The following is a 5,000-nucleotide window of genomic DNA, read 5'->3' on the forward strand; positions in this document are numbered from 1 at the left end:
ATCACAGCTAATCTACACTACAGTACACTTATGGGAAGATGCGTGTGTGAGTTTGTATGTTTGTGTGTTTGTGTGTGTGTGTTTGTGTGCGTCAGAGAGAGAGGGAGGTCTGTGTGTTTAATGAAGAGGCATGTGTTGACAGAAACACAGATACACACATGCTCTAGCACAGCACAGGCATACACACACTTGCACACACACTCTGAGACACAGTACTCATGAGGACGGCAGAACATGTGCCTGTCAGCTGGAGGACCCGTCAGAGCGTGTCTCTCTCTCTTTCTGTCTCTCTGTCTCTCTCTCTGTCTCTCTCTCTCTCTCTCTCTCTCTCTCTCTCTCTCTCTCTCTCCCTCTCTCTCTCTCTCTCCCTTTCTCCCTCTGAGCGCTCCTCTTTGAACGCAGCCTTTTAAGTGCCTCTAAAAAGCCAATAATACCAATCCATTAAGCAGATCCACTATACTACTCTACTCTGCACTGCTCCGGCCCACAGAAAACACACACGCTCACACGCAAGCACGCGAAAACGCACAGAGCCCATCTAATGATTTCACTTGTTCGCTTGGAAAAATAAAAGAGCCGTGTGAGGCAGAGAGACAGGGTGTGTGTGTGTGTGTGTGTGTGTGTGTGTGTGTGTGTGTGTGTGTGTGTGTGTGTGTGTGTGTGTGTGTGTGTGTGTGTGTGTGTGTGTGTGTGTGTGTGTGTGTGTGTGTGTGTGTGTGTGTGTGTGTGTGTGTTTGCCTATGAGTTATCTGCATGAGAGTGTGTGTGTTGTGACTGTGTGTGGCAGTGGGCCCCGGCTTTGAACATGACTGTAATGGAGAGAGAGTCTCGCCAGCTCTTTGAGCTGCACAGCCCTAGTGTTGAGAGAGAGAGAGAGAGAGAGAGAGAGAGAGAGAGAGAGAGAGAGAGAGAGAGAGAGAGAGAGAGAGAGAGAGAGAGAGAGAGAGCGCATATCAAGCATGCCGTGTTTGTTCTGGGGCCCGTAATTGTGCTCGCGTTTAAAAAGGCGTGTAACAAGGCCCCGCCACAGATCTGGGCCACAGTCTGCATATGCCTGTGTGTGTGTGTGTGTGTGTGTGTGTGTGTGTGTGTGTGTGTGTGTGTGTGTGTGTGTGTGTGTGTGTGTGTGTGTGTGTGTGTGTGTGTGTGTGTGTGTGTGTGTGTGTGTGTGTGTGTGTGTGTGTGTGTGTGTGTGCCTGGAGGAGCCCTACCACAATGAAATGGCCATCATACATCTTACGTGTGTGTAATAGAAACAGAGGCAGACAGCACGTGTGTTTGTGTGTGTGTGTGTGTGTGTGTGTGTGTGTGTGTGTGTGTGTGTGTGTGTGTGTGTGTGTGTGTGTGTGTGTGTGCGTGCGTGCGTGCGCATGCGAGTGTGTGTGTGCGCGCCAAGTGGGACCCACCACAATGAAATGATCGTCATACATCAGTGTGTGTGTGTGTGTGTGTGTGTGTGTGTGATGTAAAGTGATAGGGACTTCTCATTCTTTCCATGATGACAGCTGTGGATGCTGATTGTGCAGCGTGTCTGTGTGTGTATGTGACTTGTGTGGTGGTGGCTTTCACCAGTCGCACTGGTGCACATACTAATGCTCCTCAGCCTACGCCCACGTGTGTGTGTGTGTGTGTGTGTGTGTGTGTGTGTGTGTGTGTGTGTGTGTGTGTGTGTGTGTGTGTGTGTGTGTGTGTGTGTGTGTGTGTGTGTGTGTGTGTGTGTGTGTGTGTGTGTGTGTGTGTGTGGTAGTGCCTTTCATCAATTCTTCTAGTGCATGTGTGAATGTGCTGTTCTGAGGGTCTCATTGTCTCTTATGATGACTGCAGTGTGCGTGTGTGTGTGCGTGTGTGTGTCTGTGTCTGTGTGTGTGTGTGTGGGGGGGTCTGTGTCTGTGTGTGTTTGTGTGTGTGGGTCTGTGTCTGTGTGTGTGTGTGTCTGTGATTGCACAAGTGTGTGTGCCTCCGTGTGTGTGTGCGTGTGCCTGTGCGTTTTCACTTTTGCCATGGCCAGGCAGGAGAGTCTGAGATGGAGGTGAAGCAAAAAAAAAACAGACAGAACTGAATAAAGGAGGACAAGAGAAGAATAAAAGAGATAAATGTACATGGGAAGATGAAATGATGATAGAGCAGGGCAGGGCATAGAAGAGAAGAGAAGAGAAGAGAAGAGAAGAGAAGAGAAGAGAAGAGAAGAGAAGAGAAGAGAAGAGAAGAGAAGAGAAGAGAAGAGAAGAGAAGAGAAGAGAGGAGAAGACAGGAAAACAGAAGAGAAGAGAAGAGAAGAGAAGAGAAGAGAAGAGAAGAGAAGAGAAGAGAAGAGAAGAGAAGAGAAGAGAAGAGAAGAGAAGAGAAGAGAAGAGAAGAGAAGAGAAGAGAAGAGAAGAGAAGAGAAGCACAGCACAGCAGCCGATTCAGGGAGTCAGCACTTCCATGTATTTGCTGCCGTGCTTTCAAGTCCCAAATGGGGCACCCTGGGGTTGAAATGTGCCTCTTATTAGACAGGCATTAAGCAATTATCCCATTTGGGCTCTACAGCCACACAGCACAGCACAGCACAGCACAGTAGAGAGCTGCACTTCACACATGGACGTCTGAGGGGGGCCTCAGTGCATTCTTTCTTGAGGTTTCTCTCCTTTTCTAACTGTCTTTCTCCTTCTCTCCCCTTCATCTCTCTCCCTCTTTCACGTTTTTCTCTGGGTCTGGCTCATTTTCTTCGGTTCCCTCAATTTTCTCACCTACCATTAGACAGTGGAGGTTTTGTGGGAAGCAACAAGCTCTTTGACGCAAGAGCTCTCTCTCTAACACACACACACACGCACACTTGTATATACACAAAACATAAGGGCCTTTCTACCATTCTTGCATTGAAATCATAAGGGAATGTCTCCTTCGCATTGAAACGCAAAGTCTTTTCTCACTGAACACTTGCGACTACCCAAGTGAGAACTCGCTGAGAGCTCTCTGATGACCCTTGGGACCAGAAGAGTGTGTGTTTGTGTGTGGTGATGAGATGTGATGTGAACGCAACCCCACAGGTCAACACGGTGTGTGATTCGTGCCAAATTCGCCCATCTGTGCTCCCGAAGGCTACGCGTCTCACGCCGGTGGAACGTGACAATTGTGCGAATGGACAGAGTCCAGCGAACCACACATGAGGCCCATTGCTACGGTAACGAGATCTGATCCGAGTCTGTTAAAAAAAAAAAGAGAGAACACTCAGCCCGGCCATTCAGTCGGTTGTCAATTCCCAGCTACAGGTGTGAAATTGTGTCCTTTTTTTCTCCGGTCTTTACCAATCCCAAGGAGGGAAGCTTGCAGATTTTTAGTTGCGGAGTGAGTGCTTCTGCTGACTGCCGTGATAGCAGATAAACAGCGCGTCAATTACACTAAACACGCCGGAGGTCTGCCTGGAACTCTTTTGCTGGCTGCGTTTGTTGGCCTACGCTCACAAATAAATAACTCTTAGCACTCTCTCTCTCTCTTTCCCTCTCTCTCTCTCTCTCTCTCTCTCTCTCTCTCTCTCTCTCTCTTTATTCCACCCCCCCCCCACACACACACACACACACACAGCTGCATCAGTGCAACACAATCAGTGCCTGTATTAACTACGCTTATCAGAATGGATAAAGCATATGTACACAGACAAAAGGCCCGCTCACACAAACACATGCACACACACAAACACACACCCACCCACGGGCATGCATGCTTTGCAAAGTGCACACGCAAGGGAGAGCACTGATCTGCGCTAATCTAAGAAACAGAAACAGAAAAATGTTAACAAAAAATATGGACATACACATTTTAAACACACACACTAATGCAGCAGTGACGTCTTACTGTTTGCAATGCTGTGTGTGTGTGTGTGTGTGCGTGTGTGCGTGTGTGCGTGTGTGCGTGTGTGTGCGCGCGTGTGTGTGTGTGTGTGTGTGTGTGTGTGTGTGTGTGTGTGTGTGTGTGTGTGTGTGTGTGTGTGTGTGTGTGTTTGCATGCGTGTGTACATGTGTGTGCACACACTTGTGTGTGTGTGTATGTGTGTGCGTGTGTATGTGTGTGCGTGTGTCTGTGCGTGCGCACACGTGTGTGTCTGTGCCTGCGTGCGTGCGTGCACACGTACGTTAGTGTGCGTGTGTACATGCCTGTGTGTGCATGCCTGTGTGTTAGGGAGGGTGTTCTGGGCTGCCCAGTGCAGGCAGGGTGTGTGTCCAGATGCCTGCATCCTGCTGTGGGACACTTTGCAGGTCAGCTTGAGTGCCCCACAACCCCTACATCCCCCTTACCCCCAGACCTGCACACGCACGCGCACGCGCACGCGCACACACACACACACACACACGCACACGCACACGCACACGCACACGCACACGCACACGCACACGCACACACACACACACACACACACACACACACACACACACACACACACACAGTCTCCTACCCCCAGACCTGCACCCCTACACCTCATCTCTCTCCTCCCACCCCGACCCCCTGACCAGGGATCAGGCCCTTTTTACGAGGCCACGACAGCTGAGGGGTGATCCTCTTGCCTCGGCCCTTGGCCCTGCCTCGGCACCCCACAGACCTGAATTACAGGCACACATTCACACACTTGCGCACACAGCATCACACAGCGTCACGCGCACATACACACAAACATACACACACGCAAGCACGTACACACACATAAATGCGCACGCACACGCACACGCACACGCACACACATACAATATACACACACACACATACTGTACAGGCACTCACATATTTCATAAATAGCCCACGCCTTCCGGGAAGCTATTGAGAACGGGTCCGGAGCTCAGTGGGGTCCTGCGGACGTGTGAGTGTGTGAGCGAGAGAGCCGAGCCCAGCCAGGCCAGTCAGAGTGAATGAGTGGCATTACTCCCACTGCCGTTCCCACATCCCAGCACCCAGGCCATAACACAGGAACCGACACGGACACGGGCACCAATGCACATTCGCACGCACACACACGCAGATTCACATTC

The 5,000-nt window shown here is 50.4% G+C and overlaps 1 protein-coding gene across 1 annotated transcript in view; it reads right to left on the reverse strand.

Moving 5' to 3' along the window:
- Window positions 1-5,000, reverse strand: part of LOC134449561 (intermembrane lipid transfer protein VPS13B-like) — a 646,790-nt gene that overhangs the window by 254,321 nt on the left and 387,469 nt on the right. The gene's annotated exons all lie outside the window — the stretch shown is intronic.

Source organism: Engraulis encrasicolus, chromosome 5 (assembly GCF_034702125.1).
Source record: "Engraulis encrasicolus isolate BLACKSEA-1 chromosome 5, IST_EnEncr_1.0, whole genome shotgun sequence".
Taxonomy (NCBI): Eukaryota; Metazoa; Chordata; class Actinopteri; order Clupeiformes; family Engraulidae; genus Engraulis; species Engraulis encrasicolus.